The sequence below is a fragment of the Oncorhynchus nerka genome, linkage group LG5, assembly GCF_034236695.1.
Source record: "Oncorhynchus nerka isolate Pitt River linkage group LG5, Oner_Uvic_2.0, whole genome shotgun sequence".
NCBI classification, from domain to species: Eukaryota; Metazoa; Chordata; class Actinopteri; order Salmoniformes; family Salmonidae; genus Oncorhynchus; species Oncorhynchus nerka.
Window position 1 is genome coordinate 46,744,226 of NC_088400.1, and position 23,057 is coordinate 46,767,282.

The 23,057-nt window shown below is 45.5% G+C and overlaps 1 protein-coding gene across 1 annotated transcript in view; it reads left to right on the plus strand.

The window, feature by feature from the left end:
• LOC115129597 (protein diaphanous homolog 2-like) overlaps positions 1 to 23,057 on the plus strand; it is a 606,019-nt gene that overhangs the window by 581,083 nt on the left and 1,879 nt on the right.

The following is a 23,057-nucleotide window of genomic DNA, read 5'->3' on the forward strand; positions in this document are numbered from 1 at the left end:
TTTATCCATCTCTTTCTATTCATTCATATCTCCCTCCCTCCCTCTAACACTTACACATGTATTCTCTCTCTAACCACTCGTGTCTATCTCTTCTATGCCTCTCCCTCATTCTCATGTGCGTTCTATTCCTGATGATGACACACAAAGAGGTTCTATGCCTTGGCGGAAATGATTGATGACAGAGGGATAAAGTGCAGGAGAGCCCGGTAAGATTCATACATTTGGGGCTGGAGTGTGTGATGGTCAGAGACGGCCGGTCGCTCTGGAGGTACTTAGGTGCTGGTTATGTGGTTCAATATCAGGGAAAGATCTATGCATATCCAGCAGGTTCAATCATGCACAACTCATACTGTAGAGAGCTGGTCTCTGCCCTCCTTCTTCTCAGTATTCCATTCACTGGTGCTTACCAATAACACAAGAAAGGCTTTTTCATGTTTGTTGTCCATTCTCCTCTCCCTGTCACGCCCTGACCTTAGAGATCCTTTTTATTCTCTATGTTTGGTTAGGTCAGGGTGTCACTCGGGTGGGAAAGTCTTATGTTTTCTATTTCTTTGTTTTTGGCCGTGTGTGTGTGTGGTTCCCAGTCAGAGGCAGCTGTCTATCGTTGTCTCTGATTGGGGATCACATATAACTTGTCATTTTCCTTTTGGGTTTTGTGGGATCTTGTTTTCTGTTTAGTGTCTGTACCTGACAGAACTGTGCGCTTTCGTTTTCATGTTTGTTATTTTGTTTGAGTGTTTTAATGAACACTTTCCATGCTGCGCTTTGGTCCACTCCTTTCGACGAGAGCCGTTACACCCCCCTACCATCTCGCCCTCCGACTCTCTTATTGTTTTCTGGGTTTTATTTATGTTCCTCTTCTCTAAAGTATTATTTATCTGAGAAAAAAATCTATAGATATTTTTTTCTCTCTAGAGAGTGGTGAGAGCTGACTGAGAGAGGAATTTGTGTTCTGATCTCTACCCGGCCTTGTTTTCGTGTGTTTGTGCTAGAAAACAAATGATCTACCTTTGTCACGTCACTGAAGGAGCTGGTAGGCATCGGTGTGGCTGACACAGAAGTTTGGGCCTAATCGACCGGAGTAGCAGGTAGCTTAGCACTAGCCCTGTTGGCTCTCTTAGCGCTTGTATCCATGCCATCATCAGCCACATGATTTCACAGAGCCACTGGTAGTACTGCTAGTAGCTAGTAGCAGATACCGCTAGCCATGTTAGCTGTGCTAGCTCTTCTAGTGCTCATAGCCTGGCCATCAAGCCATTACACAGAGCCACTGCTATTACTACTAGTAACTGCTAGTAGCCCTAGTGCTAGCCATGCTAGCTCTTCCCTCCTCCTCCACCTCTCCACATCTCCTCCTCCATGGCCAGTGATGAGATTACTCTATTCCCTCGCTAGCCCAGACGTCAGTGGCACCATCATTATCCAGAGAGAGGCTGCCTGGTTGCGAACTGAACTGCCTGGTTGTGATGTCCTAAAGGGCTATGGTGGTTGGTTGTGTTGGGTTGAGGTTAGACAGGTGGAGAGTGGTTGTTTAAGTAAGACTGGCATCTCTGTTCAGCTCATTGCATTTATGCCTCACTGGCACAAAACCAGCTTTCAATGGAGAACAAGATGGGCTCTGGCAAAGAAACCCCACCAAGGCCTGCCATGCCTGTCATATTACCTGTTTACATTAACCCAGACACCAGACACAAGGGATCCCACATACCCATCTCACCCTGTTTCCTTACCTCGTGGTTAGAGCGTTGGGCTAGTAACTGAAAGGTTACAAGATTGAGTCCCTGAGCTGACAAGGTACAAATCTGTTGTTCTGCCCCTGAACAAGGCAGTTAACCCACTGTTCCTAGGCCATCATTGAAAATAAGAATTTGATCTTAACTGACTTGCCAAGTTAAATAAATAAAACATTAATTACGCAAGGTAACCCTACTCAACAAATTGGACGCAGTCTATCACAGTGCAATCCTTTTTGTCACCAAAGCCTTATATACTAGCCACCATTGCGACCTATACGCTCTCGTTGGCTGGCCCTCGCTTCATACTCGTCGCCAAATCCACTGGCTCCATGTCATCTACAAGACCCTGCTAGGTAAAGTCCCCCCTTATCTCAGCTCGCTGGTCACCATAGCATCACCCACCTGTAGCACGCGCTCCAGCAGGTATATCTCTCTGGTCACCTCCAAAACCAATTCTTTCTTTGACCGCCTCTCCTTTCAGTTCTCTGCTGCCAATGACTGGAACGAACTACAAAAATCTCTGAAACTGGATACACTTATCTCCTTCACTAGCTTTAAGAACCAACTGTCAGAGCAGCTCACAGATTACTGCACCTGTACATAGCCCACCTATAATTTAGCCCAAACAACTAACTTTCCCTACTGTATTTATTTATTTATTTTGCTCCTTTGCACCCCATTATTTCTATCTCTACTTTGCACATTCTTCCACTGCAAATCTACCATTCCAGTGTTTTACTTGCTACATTGTATTTACTTCACCACCATGGCCTTTTTTTGCCTTTAACCTCCCTTATCTCACCTCATTTGCTCACATCGTATATAGACTTGTTTATACTGTATTATTGACTGTATGTTTGTTTTACTCCATGTGTAACTCTGTGTAGTTGTATGTGTCGAACTGCTTTGCTTTATCTTGGCCAGGTCGCAATTGTAAATGAGAACTTGTTCTCAACTTGCCTACCTGGTTAAATAAAGGTGAAATAAATAAAAAGGTGAGAAGGTGCCACACAGCGCCCGCTCCGACGAGTACTACTTCCTTGAGATCTCCTTATTCTGACAGGATGAGCGTGGCTGCGATTTGCCCGTTCTTACTTGTTTAGGGCCTGTGTGTGGGAATACAGCACGCCTGTCTCTCAGAAGTTAGATGACAGCACGGGTATGGGAATTAGCCAGCATTCAATCCGCAAAGAGCTACACACAAGGAGGGGATTGTTGGAGTGGACGAGGAGGATGGAGGCTCTCTGGTGCCAACAACATTGCATTTTCTTCAAGTAATAATAAACAGGTTTACATTTTCACAGAAGAGCATCTGGTGCAGATTGGAAGAGCATGTTAACCAGAGGAGCAGCCGGTCCACCAGATGTTTCTGGTCCCTGTAGACTTGTCACAGGAGGACCTTTAGTCTTCATCCTGCAGCGCACACACACACACACACACACACACACACACACAACACACACACACACACACACACACACACACACACACACACACTCCAAATGCCCTGTCCTTGACTCATACTCACCTAATGCAAACACCTACTACGCACACACACACAAGCACACAATTAGACGGCTATCCAGAGGGTGGTGAGGTCAGCCCAACGCATCATCAGGGGCCCACTCCCTGCCCTCCAGGACATTTACAGCACCCGTTGTCACAGGAAGGCCAAGAAGATCATCAAGGACCTCAGCCACCTGAACTACGGCCTGTTCAACCTGCTACCATCTACAGTACAAGTGCATCAAAGCTGGGACTGAGAGACTGATAAATAACATATATTTCCAGGCCATCAGACTAGGTAAACAGTCACCACTAGCCAGCCTCCGCCCAGTACCCTGCCCTGAACCTTAGTCACTGTTACTAGCTGGCTACCACCTGGTACTCTACCCTGCGATACTCTACCCTCTACCCTTCCCTATGTACATACAATATAGTCATTGAACACTGGTCACTTTAATAATGTTAAAATACTTTTTCACCAACTTTGTTTATGTACTGTATTCTAGTCATGGCTCATCCTATATAACTACTGCTGTACAAACCTTTTCTGTTCATATACTGTCTCTACTGTCAATACAATGCATTCGTAAATGATTCAGAACTCTTGACTTTTTCCACATTTTGTTACGTTACAGCCTTGTTCTAAAAATGATTAAATAAAAAAAGTTTCCTCATCAATCTACACCAAATACCCAAAATGATCAAGCAAAAATAGGTTGTTCATTTTTTTCTCATACATTTATTAAAAATAAAATCCAGAAATACCTTATTTACATAAGTATTCAGACCCTTTGCTATGAGACTCTAAATTTAGTTCACGTCCATTATTTTTCTATTGATCATCCATGAGATGTTTCTACGACTTGATTGGAGTCCACCTGTGGTAAATTAAATTGATTGGACATGATTTGGAAAGGCACACACGTCTCCATATAAGGTCCCACTGTGCATGTCAAAAACCAAGCCATGAGGTCAAAGGATTGTGCCCAGGCTCAGATCTGGGGAAGGGTACCAAAACAAATCTGCAGCGTTGAAGGTCCCCAAGAACACAATGGCCTACATCATATTTAAATGGAGGAAGTTTGGAACCACCAAAACTATTCCTAGAGCTAAGCAATTGGGGGAGTAGGGCCTTCGTCGGGGAGGTGATCAAGAACCCTATGTTCACTCTGACAGAGCTCCAGTTCCTCTGTGGAGATGGGAGAACCTTCCAGAAGGAAAACCATCTCTGCAGCACTCTACCAATCAGGCCTTTATGGTAGAATGGCCAGACGGAAGCCACTCCTCTGTATGACAGCCCGTTTGGAGTTTAGGACTCTCAGACCATGAGAAACAAGATTCTCTGATATGATGAAATCAAGATTAAACTCTTTGGCCTGGATGCCAATGGTCACATCTGGAGGAAAACCAGCACCATCCCTACTGTGAAGCATGGTGGTGGCAGCATCATGCTGTGGGGATGTTTTTCAGGTGCAGGGACTGGGAGACTAGTCGGGATTGAGGCAAAGATGAACGGAGCAATGTACATAGAGATCCTTGATGAAAACTTGCTCAAGAGCGCTCAGAAACTCAGAGAGGGGCGAAGGTTCACCTTCCAACAGGACAACAACCCTAAGCACACAACGCTTGAGCTACCCAACCAAAGCCCGGACTTGAACCCAATTGAACATCTCTGTGAAAACCTGAAAATAGCTGTGCAGAGACTTTTCCCATCCAGCCTGACAGAGCGTGAGAGGATCTGCAGAGAAGAATGGGAGAAACTCCCCAAATACAGGTGTGCCAAGCTCTCTAGGTTTCTTCCTAGTTTCCGGCCTTTCTAGGGAGTTTTTCCTAAACCTGCATTGCTTGCTTTTTGAGGGTTCCAGAATTAAATTCCAGAATTAAGTTCCTCCTTCTGATATTTCTTAACCTTTTCACATGTACAAACAAATAGTAGAGATAATTATTTATTTCAGCTTTAATTTCTTTCATCACATTCCCAGTGGTTTAGAAGTGTACATACACTCAATTAACATTTGTTAGCATTGCCTTTAATTTGTTTAACTTGGGTCAAATGTTTGGTAGCCTTCCACAAGCTTCCCACAATAAGTTGGGTGAATTTTGGCCCATTCCTCCTGACAGAGCTGGTGTAACTGAGTCGGGTTTGTAGGCCTCCTTGCTCGCACACACTTTTTCAGTTCTGCCCACAACTTTTCTATAGGATTGAGGTCAGGGCTTTGTGATGGCCACTCCAATACTTTAACTTTGTTGTCCTTAAGCCATTTTGCCACAACTTTGGAAGTATGCTTGGGGTCATTGTCCATTTGGAAGACCCATTTGCGACCAAGCTTTAACTTCCTGACTGATGTCTTGAGATGTTGCTTCAATGTATCCACATAATTTTCCAATCCTCATGATGCCATCTATTTTGTGCACCAGTACCTCCTGCAGCAAAGCGCCCCCACAACATGATGCTGCCAACCCCGTGCTTCACGGATGGGATGGTGTTTTTCGGCTTGCAAGCGTCACCCTTTTTCCTCCAAACATAACGATAGTCATTATGGCCAAACAGTTCTATTTTTGTTTCATCAGACCAGAAGACATTTCTCCAAAAACTACGATCTTTATCCCCATGTGCAGTTGCAAACCGTAGTCTGGCTTTTTTTATGGTGGTTTTGGAGCAGTGGCTTCTTCCTTGCTGATCGGCCTTTCAGGTTATGTCGATATAGGACTCGATTTACTGTGGATATAGATACTTTTGTACGTGTTTCCTCCAGCATCTTCACAAGGTCCTTTGCTGTTGTTCTCGGATTGATTTGCACCAAAGAACATGTCTCCTTCCTGAGCGGTATTAGGGCTGCGTAGTCCCATGGTGTTTATACAGATGAATGTGGTACCTTCAGGTGTTTGGAAATTGTTCCCAAGGTTTCTAAGGTCTTGCCTGATTTCTTTTGATTTCCCATGATGTCAAGCATAGAGGCACTGAGTTTGAAGGTAGGCCTTGAAGTACATCCACAGGTACACCTACAATTGACTCAAATAATGCCAATTAGCCTATCAGAAGCTTCTAAAGCCATGATATAATTTTCTGGAATTTTCTAACCTCTTTAAAGGCACAATCAACTCAGTGTATGTAAACTTCTGACCCACTGAAATTGTGATACAGTGAATTATAAGTGAAATAATCTGTCTGTAAACAATTGTAAACAAAAATGACACGTGTCATGCACAAAATAGATGTCCTAACTGACTTGTCAAAACTAAAGTTTGTTAACAAGAAATTTGTGGAGTGGTTAAAAAACGAATTTTAATGACTCCATGCTACAGTAGAAACGACGACACGATTTCAAACCTGTAGAAATCATTATCATGAAATACTGAAACTTCCCTTGAACAATTTGCGAACATTACTTTAGAACCATGACGAAACCTGTAGGAAACGTTATGCTGAAGTACTGAAATTCTTTCCTGAGAAACATATGGTTCCAGAACATTATATGCTAGCTGGGTAATCTGCACCATTCCCAGAACGTTGTGGGAAGGTTGTATGCAAAATTACCATAGGACAACCACACTCTCACGCAAGCCATGCCTAATGAATATTGACTAATAAATACGATGGAGAACCATGATGAATAACTGTATGAAATACAATGTTTTGAAATATCCTCCTATTCCACTCTATCCTCTTCATAGAAGTCCAGCCTAACAGCTTGGTAACTTGTTTTGCAGTACAGTGTTTCTCGTTACAGTATTAAAGCAACCCGATAGGCCCCTAGCGAGTATAGGAAAGGTAGCTAGCTGTAGAAGGCAATAACTTGTGTTAACGTATGGCTAATTAGCAGAGTCTAATGGTTCATGTGATTTGTAATTGGCTATTGATTGGCAACGATTAAGACAGTCGAAGAGGCCATATAAAATCCCTATCAGAAATTAATGTGGAACACACACTACTGTGTGATTGCAGAAATACATTGTGTAATACTTTCTGAAAGGGGTTGAATAGAAACTAGGCCTCCACTTCTTCCTTCCACACACGATCAATCAAATTGAATTGTGCCCACGGTTGAAATCCATCAATTCACGTCTTGGCTCAGGACTTTTCATTTTGCACAGCCAGAAATAAAAGAAAAAAACAAATGTGCTGATTAGCCAACAAGTTCTTGGGATTGCAACATTTTAAAGAACAAACTATTTGACAGTATAAATATATGAGGCCAAGTTAAGCACCCACTCCTCCCACACTCCCCTCCAAGCCCCCAGCCTACATACACACAACTACCGCCCTGCATAAAAAGGTCCTAAAATGAGTCACAAATTGCTAACAAATGATTTCCTGCTCTTGGGAATAATAGGGTCCCTGCGCAGCCTTTGATTCCAGCTCTTTTTGTGTCCCCTCTTTGTTTACTTTGCTGTCTGGCAGAGACTCCCTATTGATAGTTGTCACACTGGGTTGCTGGGCAGCAGCGAGTGGGTGTGTTCTATGTGTGTGTGGTGTTGTGTCTGTGTGTGTGTGCCTGTGTGTTTGTGTTTGCAAGCGTGTATGTGCATGAGTGTGACTGTGCATGTTTAAACAAGTCTGCGCGCACATGCATTTGAGCCAGTGTGTGTGTGTGTGTTCATGAATGTGTATGTGCGCGGGTTTGAGCCGATGTGTGTGTGGGGTGATGTGGCGTAGAGGGCACTTCTGTCAGATCTGATGTCGGGTCCCGTGCTATGACATGAAGGGCGCTGTCAGAAGAGATGGCCGCAGGTACAGCTGCCCTCTGTGCTCTCCCTCTTTTCCCTTTGCCAAAGAGTGGCTGCATGATACACACACTTCCTGTGACCAATCACATACACATTTTCTGTGACCCAGCACACCCACTTCCTGTGTCCTGACTGTGGGCATATTTGCTGGTGAGTAGGCCTCAAAATATACCTTCTCAGCCTTGCCCAAAACCTGTTGATCTCTTCTTCAATTCAAATAAAAATACTTGATGTAATCCCACAAGGGGCATTCATGTCTTGTTGATCTTCTTGTCCTTACCATGTCATCAGTCGCAGCCTATGTGAGGCTTGTTTTTCAAGACTTATATTTCTTTATTTAGTTATCCTTCGGAAGAGGACGTATTTTTTATGTTAGGTCAGGATGCAAAGAATGCATCATAGGAATACATGGAAATTGATTGAACTACTTGGAGACTTAATTTTGTCTCCTCACTGTCATTCACTCCAGCTGATTTGCCTATTTACTATTCCCCTCTCATGTTTCTGCATCCATCTCCTGAAACTCTTTCTAGGAGTGAATGATACAATCTGAAGTTCAATCAGCTCTTTTTTTATTTACATTTTATGTAACCTTTATTTAACTAGGCAAGTCATTTAAGAACAAATTCCTATTTACAATGACGGCCTACCCCGGCCATACCCGGACGACGCTGGGCCAATTGTGCGCCGCCATATGGGACTCCCAATCACGGCCGGTTGTGATACAGTCTTTTAACCACCGGAGAGAAAAAGGCATTAGCAAAGTCGTGTTCGGACTAATTTGGTTGAACTGAGGAAGAGAAGGTTGAACAGTTAAAATCAGGACGGCATTGAGGCCTGTGCCTCTTTGCATCCTCCTGTATGCACCTGCTTTGATGGATAGGTTGACAAGGCTGGTGCGTGTAGCTGTCTGTGGTTCCCTGACGGGTTTCCCACCCTGGCCCCTCCAATGTACAGTCCTATGCCACCATGCCCAAATTGCACCATATTCTTTATATAGTGCAGTACTTTTGACCGGGGCCCTGTTCAAATGAAGGGCACTATAAAGGGAACAGGGTTCCATTTGGGACACTGCTATAGTACCATCAGGACTAGACAGTGGTAGACCAGACAGGGACCTGAAACTTTAATGCTAATTGATCCCAAGGAAGGCCGGGAAGGAATGTTGACACAGGTGTGTTGCCATAGGGCCTGCCACGGAAAGGCGGGGAGGGCTGGGTAACAGTGTGGACCGTTGGGGTACAGGACTGTGGCATGGCACAGAGTGCCCGCTGGGAGGGAGAGGGAGGGATGGAGAATGACCTATTTTCCTTTTTTAAGCTAGCACAGGGGGAGGTGGGGGTTGGTTGTGGTGTGTGTATGTGGGTTATATGGTGTGTGTGTGGGGGGGGGGGGGGGTAGATGTGTGCGTGCACATGTGTGTCTGTTTTGTAAGCTGACTTAGATCTGCTGGAAAACGGTGCCAAAATAGTACTGTAGATTTGCTAATTCACTGACCAAAATCAGTTTTCACAGCTGGTTGTACATTTGTGTTTTTACCTGGAGGTTCTCACCACTTATAACAGCCAGGTGTAGGGATTACAACTGATCCTGTCTCCTATTTTCATTTATCTCATAGTTGATGGCTTTTCCGCATGTAAACCTCATCAAAAACGAGCTAACAATAGCTCGCCATGACAGACGCCCGAGCATCTGGCAAGCCAGCCACTCAGAACTTTCACACCGCTTATTGCACACCCTGTCGCTGCGATTGGACGAGAGATAAAGAAAAACAGGGAAGTAAAAGAGTAAACAAACACAACTTGGAGGGTGGGGCTTTTACAGCATTTTATCGCGATGCAGATGTACAGAGAGAAAGAGTCACGGAGAGAGGGGGAAAGAAAGGTACAGCGAGAAAAGCAGAGGGAAGAGAGAAAAGCTAGAGAGGCAGGTGACAGCCTCCTCCTGTGTTGCGGTTTGCACTCGTAAATTCTTCAAACAACATTGTGGGATCCTAACCAATGTTGTGCCACCAGATTGGCGTCTTGAACAGGAGCCACCTCCTCCAACCACGTCCCTGTTTCCCTTGTTTACCATTCGCCTCTCTCCTTTGCTCCCCCCGCTCCTCCGAAGAGGCTTTGTCCCGAGCAAGGCCCCATAAAAGAGTGATGAGGAGCCTTGTTGAGAGGACCTGTGTACACCACTTTATTCCGGAACGATCACTTATTTAAAGGTGTCGGAATCTTGTTGTTTGCTTGTTTTATTGAAAACCTTGCGGGTAAAGTGGCACCGGAGCTGACATGTGAACATCTCTCGGGGGGCTTCGCTGCAGAACATCTTCTTCCTTTTTTCGATAAATAAGTGAAGGGAGTGCGGATACATTTTTTATCCCTGCGAAGATCCATTGTTGCCCGGGACGTGTTGGTAAGATGCGTGTGGGTGGTGGAAAACAACCTAACACACAAACACGTACCAGGTCTGTGGTGTACCCCTCGCTGTGCTGCACAGAGTGAGTGGCAGCCCTGGTTAAGGAAGATGCATGCATAGCCCTACACCTTTTACCTCCCACAGTGAAAGGCAACAGAGCAAGCTGTTTGCACTGGGACATCTACGGCCTTTACTTAGACATCCAGTCGTACTGAATGAGTTTCACTGTCAGTTGATTGCAGTGATTTAGTTATATGCTCTTGTATCTCCTTCTCTGTCTATTCAGTCAGGGAGTCAAATTAAGGTTTGAGCATGAACTGTTCTAGAACCATTTCCTGCATGGTATTTAGGAGGGAACTGCACATCTCACCTTGTCCTTTTAGAATGACTATGATGCAATAACGTGGCACCTCCTTTGCCTCCCTTCCCTTAGCTGAGATGGCATCAGATATGTCGAAGTGTAGACTTCTCGGTGCAAAACATGCAGGGAATGTGAAGTGCAGCGAGGTGCGGCCCATCGCGGGTGATTTTTGTACATCCGGGAGAGCCGACCGATGAATGATTCAGAGTGGAGAGAGGAGACTAGAACTCACTCTGTCTTTAATGCCAAGCAACAGGAAACACGGCATCTTCTGCATCATCTTCACCAAATGGGCCTGATGTTGTTGAGGAAAGAGACCCTTTTAAACCCTCACTGCACTCCCATGATCTCTCTCAGCTCTTTTTGTGCACTGGAACACATCAAAAGACCAATTGGTAAATAAATAATCAACAACAGCATGTTTTATTTATCTCTATAGGGCGAGGAGAGGATTGGAGAGGAGTCCTGGTGAGTTCTGAAAGCAGTCGGGTTTGAAAAGGCCACAGGGCATATTTGGTGTGGAGGAGAACTTTCCAAGGGTAGAACCATTGCAAACTAATAGTTTGAGGGTTTGTGAGGAGAAACAAGGGACCTCTGAGTGTTAGCTACGAAACACCTGTTTCGGTGTGCAGAGTACCTGCGGAGTATCTAGGGTACACACATTTTTTTCCATATACAGTGGGGAGAACAAGTATTTGATACACTGCCGATTTTGCAGGTTTTCCCACTTACAAAGCATGTAGAGGTCTGTAGTTTTTATCATAGGTACACTTCAACGATGGAATCTAAAACAAAAATCCAGAAAATCACATTGAATGATTTTTAAGTAATTAATTTGCATTATATTGCATGACATAAGTATTTGATCACCTACCAACCAGTAAGAATTCCGGCTCTCACAGACCTGTTAGTTTTTCTTTAAGAAGCCCTCCTGTTCTCCACTCATTACCTGTATTAACTGCACCTGTTTGAACTCGTTACCTGTGTAAAAGACACCTGTCCACACACTCAATCAAACAGACTCCAACCTCTCCACAATGGCCATGACCAGAGAGCTGTGTAAGGACATCAGGGATAAATTTGTAGCCCTGCACAAGGCTGAGATGGGCTACAGGACAATAGGCAAGCAGCTTGGTGAGAAGGCAACAACTGTTGGCTCAATTATTAGAAAATGGAAGAAGTTCAAGATGACGGTCAATCACCCTCGGTCTGGGGCTCCATGCAAGATCTCACCTCGTGGGGCATCAATGATCATGAGGAAGGTGAGGGATCAGCCCAGAACTACACGGCAGGACCTGGTCAATGACCTGAAGAGAGCTGGGACCACAGTCTCAAAGAAAACCATTAGTAACACTCTACGCCGTCATGGATTAAAATCCTGCAGCGCACGCAAGGTCCCCCTGCTCAAGCCAGCGCATATCCAGGCCCGTCTGACATTTGCCAATGACCATCTGGATGATCCAGAGGAGGAATGGGAGAAGGTCATGTGGTCTGATGAGACAAAAATAGAGCTTTTTGGTCTAAACTCCACTCGCCGTGTTTGGAGGAAGAAGAAGTACAACCCCAAGAACACCATCCCAACCGTGAAGCATGGAGGTGGAAACATCATTCTTTGGGGATGCTTTTCTGCAAAGGGGACATGACGACTGCACCGTATTGAGGGGAGGATGGATGGGGCCATGTATCGCTAGATCTTGGCCAACAACCTCCTTCCCTCAGTAAGAGCATTGAAGATGGGTCTTCCAGCATGACAAGGACCCGAAACACACAGCCAGAGCAACTAAGGAGTGGCTCTGTAAGAAGAATCTCAAGGTCCTGGAGTGGCCTAGCCAGTCTCCAGACCTGAACCCAATAGAAAATCTTTGGAGGGAGCTGAAAGTCCGTATTGCCCAGCGACAGCCCCAAAACCCGAAGGATCTGGAGAAGGTCTGTATGGAGGAGTGAGCCAAAATCCCTGCTGCAGTGTGTGCAAACCTGGTCAAGAACTACAGGAAACGTATGATCTCTGTAATTGCAAACAAAGGTTTCTGTACCAAATATTAAGTTCTGCTTTTCTGATGTATCAAATACTCATGTCATGCAATAAAATGCAAATGAATTACTTAAAAATCATACAATGTGATTGTTTTAGATTCCGTCTCTCACTGTTGAAGTGTACCTAAATAAAAATTACAGACCTCTACATGCTTTGTAAGTAGGAAAACCTGCAAAATTGGCAGTGTATCAAATACTCATTCTCCCCACTGTATCTAGACCTATATTAGTGGACAATGGTCATACTAGCCCTTCTTCGCCCGTTTTTCACCCTGGATATTTTAGCATGTTGTTCTTTTATAGGAGTAAATTGTTGTATTTCACTATGGCAACAGCACATCTTACTTTTCATTTCACCCCTCCTGAGGTGATTGCAGTCTCAAGTGGAATTCCAGCAGCCTATTGTGTTATTTCTGGTTTGTGAATAGGTTAGTGTGTGTGTGTCTTTGTCTCATCACGTGTGTGTGTGTGCCCTGTGTCCCTGCCTGTGTGTGTTTTCATGCCTGCCTCCTCTGTGTATTTGAGCATATGCACCTGTGAGTGTGTTGGTGTTGGGAGTGCACTCTGAAAGGGTCATTGCGGGAGCCAAAGCCACTGTAGGCTGTCAGACAGTGAGAGATGAAGCACCTCTAAAGGCCATGATTTTGGGGCCCCGCTGTCTATTAACAACCCTGCAACACTTCTCAGGGCTGTCTCGCGTTGCCCCCTCGGGCCCCCTCAGGTCCCTGAAGGAACAGTAGAGAGAGGCTGCTTCTCCGAGTAGGAGACGGCCCCTTTCAAACCCTCCAAACTCTAATTGTGACATCATCAACAGCATCTGACAGTAATGAGGCACTGAGTTGTCAGAGCGGCCATCAGCTTAGCTCAGTACTGTATGAGGTTGTGTGGTTTTATTCAGGGATGTTTGGTAAAGAAAAAGATGGATGGAAAATGACTTGACATGCAGTAATATGAACGCTAATGCCAAAGTTTTGCATGAAAGGTGCCTATTCTCTAAATAAAAAAGGTGCGCTAACAGCATTTCCGTGTGTTTACACTCCTACACAAATCCCTGGTTTTATTATTTTACTCCACTCCCTCTCTCATCCTACCACCAACCCCCCCAGCCCATAGCTCCTTTCCTAAGGTCAAGGGTTAACGCATTGTAATGGCTTTGTCACCTCCCCCGGTGATGTACACTGGCTTAAGTGTTGGTTCCTCACACCCCCACTGTCATGTTGTGGATGTGTATGCCTATGTGTCAGTCCTCCCTCACCGGGGGGGTTTCTAAGGTTGGATTTATACATAGAACCCCTCCCCTATGCCATTCAGAGTGGGGACAACACGCACCCTTGCACCTCAGAACAGATACTGTAGAGATGCGTCTGTCACTTCCTCTTGACGCCTCCTCCATAACATTCACATCAAGACATTCTTCCTTGAAATGATTCTCGATGCGAACTACATCCAATATCAAATATCGGTTTGGGCAAACAAATAGAATGAAACCGTCTATCCTGCCTCGTATCAACATGGTCCATCTGTGTTTACCAGGCTATCTAGCGTTCCCATCATCACAGAGGCTTTTGTGTCCACAACCTGGCACATTTTCTTCCTGTATTTGTTTGGTGGTCCGTCAGTCTATTTACTTTATCACGCTGCCAAATCATCCATTTACGCTCCCATCTGTCTGTCAAACTATATCTTAGCATCCATTTGTCTAACTCTCTCAATCAAAGCAGTGCTGTGTCAGGGCGGAGTTGCTCTCTTTCCTCCTGTGTTTCTTCTCCTGCAGGCCACACCATTAGACCCTTGTTTAAGTGGTTCCGGCTGCAGCACAATTAGGCTCCTCCGGACTCCCTGTCCTCTCTGCCGGATTATACAGTACATGCATACGGGTCCCACATATAATTACAGGCAATTCACAGCTCTTTCTGTGTTGACATTTGGTTGAATTGGATGGTGAGTGATTCTAGGTTGTTGTAGGCGTCATAAGTGCTACGTGACACAGAGACAGTGATGTGTTTTTTGCAAAGGTGAATGATGCTGACAGTTTTGTATGTGCTTTGATTGATGTTGGCCTATGGTATCATTGAATGATACGGTATGGTTCACGGTGTGTGTTTTTGGCCGCAGCCACTTTACTACACTGGTACGGAGGACAAGCGGTTGGCGGTTGCGGAGACAAGTCAAGCTGTGCTGAACCAGGCCAGTGCACTGACTCCATTTGGTCCAGCTCACCCCAGCTCTGGCCTCTGGAGCTGCTAGTGCCCCAAGGCCCACCCTGGCCTCCCGCCGAGCCCCCTATCAGTTTTGGAGGATCAGCGATTGCCCCCCCTCGGGCGGCCCTGTGCCTGGACCTGATGGATTACCCGCTATCCTGGCTCAGGACTAGGAAAAGCATGGGCCCTAGCTGCACTAGATGCCACAGACCCCATCTGTGTTCATTGCTGACTCCAGCTCCAGCCTGCCCCGCGGGCTACAGGCTTAGGTCAGTAATGAACCCCCCACTCAGAGGCTTACTGTCAATGCTATTTTCCCCACAGCCTTATATACCCCAGTGCTAGCCTTTTGCCAATATGGACAGCTAGCCTAGCAATGAATCTCAAACAGGCATTGAGCAGGCACCCTAACGATTTGAGGAGTGAATGCACAGTTGAAATTGATTTTTTTTTTTCTGAAGCCTGCTTCCTGAAATCTACTGCTGAGCTGATGATCATGAATGGGAGTTTTGCCTCTGGCGCTTGATCGATTGCAAGAAGGTTTTCATCTTTTGCCTGTTTGGTGCGTTTGTGCATTGCCTCGACTGCCTGGAGAATGCTAGGAAGTATTGTTCCGTAGCAAAAGAAACCTCCAGTCCAGATATCAGAAGGGAAGAGGGCCCAATGAGAAATCACAAGTACTAGCGGCCTGTCAAGCTTGTTGTTTTCAATCAAAGATAGAGGCCTAAAAGACTGAGCACACGCTAGGCTGCAGAGGAAGAAGTTAAGACTTTTTCTATTTTTGATCGTGAGATTGACACATACACACACACACAGTTTTTCTCTCTCTTCCCGTCACACTGTTTGTCACTGGTACAAACCTGTCAAAGCCGTCCCGCCGAGGAGGTAACCTAGTACTCTATCTCCCCTCTAAACAAAAAATATTTGTTTATGGACATGTGTAGTGATTTCCAGGTCTCCTGCGCCGTATTGTGTTCCGAGCTGTCAAGAGACATTACTCTCAGTCCCTACTCCCCTTTCAGCAACAGCGAGCAGGGGAGAGAGAGAGAGAAAGAGAGGGGGCAGCGGACAATGGAGAAGTGTGGGGGGGAGGAGGGACTGGTGTGGAGGGGCACAGCAGTGGGCAAAGGAAGACGCAAGGCCTGTAGCAAAATCAGTTAAGATGCTGCTTCCTTTCAAATAGGGGGCTATAAAGTGCCCGGTTGGTCAGAACTTTAATGCAGTCCTTAAGGTAGATTTGCGAGAAAGAGGCATTTTTATTGGTCGAGAGAATAGGTTGTATTGAGTATCTGGGTCATTCACCAGTGTGTGCGTAACTGGTGAGCAGCGTGCTACATCACAGGCGACCCCATGCGTGATTGAAATCCAAAATATGGACATGAGAGAGATACGCATCAGTTGTGTTTGGACTGACGCCGCTTTTATATTCCATTAACATTTTGTTATCCTTTGTCTCAACAAACTGTCAAACTAGGCTCACTTCAGATTCACTTTTCCCTCCACAGGATTATAGCTGGGTATACATACACGCCATGCACACCATACCTTAAGCTTATCTGCATTCTCCTTGAATTTCAAGCAGGAGATTGGAATATTTTGTTGTTTGGGGTTGCTTTTTGGTAGTTCCTGGGGATTTGGGCATTTGACAACTAACCCTTGATTTCATGTAAACATCTGTAAATCCGGCCATGCTTGCATGGGATCCTGAGATGTAGGGAGAGTGAAAGAGGTGGACAGGAAAGAGTGGGAGAGGAGTGAAGGGGGGAGAAAGTGAGTGAGAAAGATAGAGAGAACGGGCAAGAGAGAGAGAGAGAGAACGGGCGAGAGAAAGAGGGAGGATAATTTCAGCATCTTGCCTCAGCATATCCAGGCCCGCCTTCTGTGTTTCCTCTGTCACACCACTCTGATCCCTTTTTCCATCTGATACGGGCCCCGTGAAGAACACACCCCATAAAATTTCCTGACACCCCGTACACTCATTTAGCTGACATTACTGAAGACCTAAGGCCTTCACAAGATACCAGACACGAGACATTGCCGAGCCATTGACTTGCTTTGCAGTTGTATAGCTATAAAAGTTTGAGTAAATAAACCAAGATTTCAGTGAGCTCTTGCAGTCTTTTTTGTTAAATTCTGTTAGGAAATACAGTATATAGCAATGTTTAGAGGGGGTCTACTTAAGTCAAACACAATCTGACAGTGTTATAATATTCTTTACACTGTCAAAATGGTGTTATTGTGTTGTTGATTATCCCTTCACGCCAATCAATCTTTTGTCTTTTCTCCGACACTGTCACACAGCCAGTGCAGTGGACTTATAACACATATAACAGATCCCTATCACAGAAACTGATCAGACAAATGTGAAGAAAAGCAGGCAGTTGCTCCTAGTAATCCCCTAAATTAATTCTGTGTTGTTGACTATAGATTTCAACCCCAACTGATAAATTACCCATAGACTGATCTGAGATCAGTCTATGGCTAAAAGTGCGAAGGAGGCCTCCTGGTTGGTTATCATTTTGGCGTCCTCCCTACCTTCAGTTTGGCGTCCTCCCTACCATCAGTTTGGCGTCCTCCCTACCTTCAGTTTGGCGTCCTCCCCACCTTCATTTTGGCGTCCTCCCTTCATATGGTTGGTTATCATGTTCTTCGACCCTAATCCCTCCTTACTTGTCTTGCTCTCCCCCTCTCCTCTCCCCCTCTCTCTCTCTCTGCTATTTATCTTTCTCTCTCTCTCCATCTCACCCTCCTACCCTTCTCCAGAACCCTTCAGTTGGACTCCAGTTTCCCCCATTCAAAGCAATTACTCTCATCTTTGAACAAGCCTCTGTTATGGCGCAAACTGTAGTTTTGCTTCTGCAACCCTATAAATTAAAGCCGGAAAAATGTCTGCTCTGCCCCCTGCATCCCATTTATATATCTTGCTTCTGGTGCTTCCTGGAGCTCCATTACTCTGCAGCCACTAGCCCTGGCTGAGGACAGGGAGAAGATGTGAGGGAAAGATAGAAGTTGCAGCGGATAGCACAGCTCTCAGAGAACTGGGAGTAATGGCGGTGTGTCGTGTGACGCAGAAAAATATTGAATCACCCCATATTGCATTTTGTCTCATTGAATTATAAAGTGATGTGTGTGTGTTTGGCCGTGTGTGTAATTATCCTAAAAGGAGAAGGATGATGATGGTGATTATGCTTACCTTTACCACTGTTACCTTAACCCTAATGGATACAGTGTGTTTATGCAGTTGCTAAACCAGCAGCTTACCCAGATGTTAATGAACTTTAACATACTGTATTTAATCCCTGCTCAGTTTACCGGTTTTCCAGGAACCCCTGGAAGATCTGACTGGGAATGCTTTGATAGATTACTAGCAGGCTTTCTCTTTGCGTTCGGATCACAGGCCCCGCTGATGATGTAATACTGTGTAATTAATAAAGGATGAAAGTAACACAAAACCCATTATGGGTTTTCATCTCTTTGGAGGGACCAGAGATGCTGGAGCTCCCCATCGCTCCATCACAACATGAAATGGCATTTTACTGGACGCTTTCCAGTAAATCAGACAAGAGCTCTCTCTGTGTGTGTGTGTTCGTGCAAGTGCGAAGGAGGCCTCCTGGTTGGTTATCATTTTGGCGTCCTGCCTTCATATGGTTGGTTATCATTTTGACATTTTGGTATCCTCCCTTCATATTACCTTTGGCCTATACAGACCGCGTCTCCCTGTGGCATGGATCACTGGGATGCATTGTTATACACCCCTTTAGAGTGTGTTGTGTGGTGATTTGCCACTCCCCCCCCCCCCCCTTGGTGCGCTGCTTTACCACTCGAGGAACAAGAAAGAATGCTGGTCGTTTGCATTTAATTAAGCTCTGTGAGAGCTTAGTCCCCACTGTAACCAGGAATGCTCTTATTATTTTGTCAATTCCCCCTTTCTCCCTCTCTTGTGCTTCTGTGACTTCGCTAACACTAAAAGATGTCGCCTCGGGGAGAAGCAGGTAAAGGGAGCCATCAAAAACCGATGGCAGCAGACAGATTTGTGATCAGTGCTAGAAATACCCTTGAAGTTGTTTGGTGTGTGGTTTTCCTTGTATAGTATGCGTGTGTGTGTGTGTTTCTATGGGTGTTTAAGTGTTTTCATCCCTGTAGAGGATGTAACGTTTAGTTTACCAATAGAAATGAGCCGCTGTTTGTGCAGTTGTTGGCGCTAGATTGATGTGGGGAGGAAATATGGGCTTTTATACCTGACGATGCGAACTGGAAGGACTATTAGAAGCAAATGTTTCCACTCTGAAGTATCCTCCAATGGGAGATGCATTTGATTTTACCGGCCACCTTCCCTCTTCCTTCCTCTCACCAAGTCTATGTAAAAGCTTACCCATACCTTCAACAGTAGGCTTGATGCAATTACCCATGTCATTTTTAAACTGTTGTCCGGTCACCTGAATGGAAAGGCAATCTTCGCTGGGGAACTTGTAGAGATGGGAACGGTGTGAACCATTTCCAACCTTCTACACACAATGGCTGGGTCTTCACTGCGCCGAACAAGTTCAAGAAGTTGATCGAGTGTCTTCATGCCGACCTTAGCGCATAATGTGTGCAACTTCAAATCTTCAAAGTGATTCCAAACAGACGGCGATAATTATTTCCTGGAAGTGTTGAAGTGTTTGTGTTTTCTCGCTCCATCCCTACACTTCATTTCTTGGCCATACCCAGTCCCTCTCCTTTCTCTCTTTCATCTGTCCTCTCTCCTCCTTCTTTTCTCCCTCCCACGTCTGGTAATAGATACAGCCAGTTCTAAACCCGGTATTAAAGAGAGGAGGACTGTATCCTCCAAGTGCCTCCGTTATATGCTGTTCTAATGGGCTCAAGGTCAGAGGCGAGTGCTCGTCCCGAAATGAGGTCACCTTGATTGGAATTGCAAAAGGCGAGGAATCGGACATGGCCGTTTTCTGGCACTGGATTTGTTTTAAAGTTGGTTCCTTGGTCTCTTGTTTTAAAGTTTATTGTTTACCATTGGTGGTGGTCTGCATGGAACATTTGGCGCCCGCGAAGTTGTTCGAGCTTGCCCCGTAGGCACGAGAAACCCTTGGAAGCGTTTTTGAAGATGAAAGGGAGGGTGAACGTGGAAAGTCTCTCAGATGTGCTCTGCAATATGGAGCATGTGAAGTTCAGAAGGTCGCAGGCTGTAACTTTCAGCAACTCAAGTCAGCGGGAAGCATATAGCACATCTGTCTCTCTCTATGCATATATATCTCTCCGGCTTTCTCTGCCTCTTTCTTTTTCTCACTCAGGCTCTCTCTCTCTCTCTCTCTCTCTAGATTCCTCACTCCCTTTTTGATATCTGCCTTGATTTCTTCTTTCTGTCTGTCCTTCTCCCCCTCTTCTTTTCAATCTCCCTCCCTATCTGTTACCCCCCCCCGGCTTTCTCTCCTCCATCCTACTCCCCCCCTCTCCTTCTGTGCGCCATCTGCATGCTCTCTCTCAATCTGAGGCGTCTGTGTTGGTAGTCTTGGTAGTGGAGATGTGTGCACCCCACTGCCGTCACAGTCACTCTGTCGCATTAAACAACGCCCAGCCCGGGACACCTGGCACTCCACAGCTGGCACTGAGTAATGGGCTCCACCATGGCAGTGCCAGGGGAGGCCTGCATGGGCTTAGCTAGCTACCTTGTTTCCGTTGATATCTTGCTTCCTGGCCGCCCAGTGCCGCCCAACCCTCCTGCCACCTGGCATGGCGGGGCCGTGCCATGGGTAGCCATGGGCAGCCATGGTTGGCTTGTTGGAGAGGGAGGGAGGGATTGCTTGTAATTCTCTTATGGACTTGGGAGGCGTGGGCCGACGCAGTCAACCCAAAGGTGAGCTCGCAGGAGCAGCCAGAGTGAAACCTGTTGCATAAATATTGGAAGTCCTAATAGAAATTCGGAACACCTTGCCTTACAACAAATCCCCTTTGAAACTAACCAAAGACAAGACTCTCTCTCTCTATCTCTCTCTCTGAGAGAGAGAGTGCTGTGTTTGTAGTGTGCTGTGTTTGTGTACTTGCCTGGCACCCTTGATCTTTAGCGTTGTGCGGTGTGTGTCTCTGCATTAAGTTTGGCCTGCATTAAAGGGACATTTCTAAATTGTGCAACTTCATATTGCTCATCTCCAGCACCACCCCAACATCAACATATGTGAAAACGGTGCATTTCAATGTTTTGTAGCAAAAAAGATAGAGGAAGATAAGCGTTTCCGATGACATCATCAACTGATTAGTAGACCAGGCACGGCGCCAGGATTTTTGACCAATACGTGGGGGTGCTAAGAAAATAGTTGATTTTCATGACATTTAAGTTCATTTATTCCATATGTATAATCAGACAACTGTGCATTGGTGATCATGTTTGAAATGAAATGGCTATCACAACGTCAGAAATGACATTAATAATATCCAAAGTGCAACAACAATGAGAAGTGCAATGCATTTAGCCTATGCCTGTTAACTGTGCACACACTTGTAAAACGAACTGGCTATCATCACAATCGTAGTGATTATATTTATATTGCAAACCAAAATAACTTGTAGGCTGACAATATACATGCATCCTGCTCTGCATTGATAATAATGTTACGGATTAAATGTCCATCACAACATCAGAAATGATTATATCCACAGTGCAGCCACAACAAGAAGTGAATTTACCCTATGCCTGTCAACTGTGTACACGTGGTGAAAAAACGAGCTATCATTTTTCTTAGGGGTTATATTGCAAAAATACTTGTAGGCCGACTGGCGTCTTCTTGTTCCGTCCAGGTCGAGATCAGCGCGATTGAATCATGTTCCCACCACCGGAAAGGCGCGCTCTGTCAATAAATAAAAGGCCTTTCAGATACTCACCAAGTATTGTTTTATGGAAGGACGATACGTCCGTTGTGGTTCAGTGCAAATAAGTCTATAATCTTCTGGACATCCAGGGCCCTGGTTCTTTCTGTGTGCATGGACAGGCAGGCAAGGTTGCTGAGTCGAGGGTTTGCCCAGTATTTCATTCTGTATATCATGACGCGTGTACTTCGAGATTTTCCTGTGCAACTGTTTTGCCGAATTTTCCTATGACCTGTAAAAGTTCAAGGAAGTTTCCCTGGTTTGACAGCCATGTCGTTTTCTATGTCTCCTCTCTGTGAAAGTCCCTGGTATGCAGTGTAACGCAATGACTCCACGACGGATCTCATATACTCTCTGTTCTCTCGGACTATTTTTGAATGTTCATCACTTAGAGCATTGCATATTGTTGAGCCAGACTCTTTCTGAATAGTCCACTCATTCCACGCTGTCATTGCATATTTATGCTCCACACTAGCATTGTGTGTCTTGAACAAACTTGTTCTTCCAGTTCTGGTAGCCATTGTGGGTAAATGCCCCCTTCTCTCCACCATGGTTTCCTGGACGTTGAAAGTGGCGGCATGCAAAGCAGAAAGCACGGTCTTTGACAGATTATTCCAGCCATTTGCAATCCTCACACCATCTACAATTGAAGTAGTGATCCTGCTGTCCAACTTTTGTGGCTGGATAACGCCGAAGAAGAGGGCGCCTTGGTTCTTCAACAGGTGACAGGCTTAAATCAGAGGGAGCGGTGGCTGTGCTAACAGTGCAGCTAACGGTGGCTGTGGAGCAGCTAGCAGCGACAAACTGCTCTGGTGCTCCCTCAGGTCGTGGCTCACGAGTTTCTCTCTCCGACTCATCTTTCTTATCTCCTTTTTCTTCCTTGGTCCCCTCAGAGACAGGGTCTGGGTCTGGATTTGTATTTTCTACCCGTACTCTTCTCTTGATCAGAAAACGGTCCATCGCAACGGGGTGAGATGGGCGACTAGCTAGCTAGAAGTTAGCTCACATAACGTAGCCTAACGGTGCGCGAGCACACACACCAGACACACACACACGTCATATGGTACACGCGCGGCACGAGCACGCAGCCAGGGATCGGATTGAGAACAGAATGGCTGGTTATTAACTTTAAAAATATAGTAAAAATTTAAAAAATACTAAAATGCTTGAGGGGGCTTAACTGGGGCTATGCCGATTTGCGACGTGTCTATAGCCCCCCATAGCCCC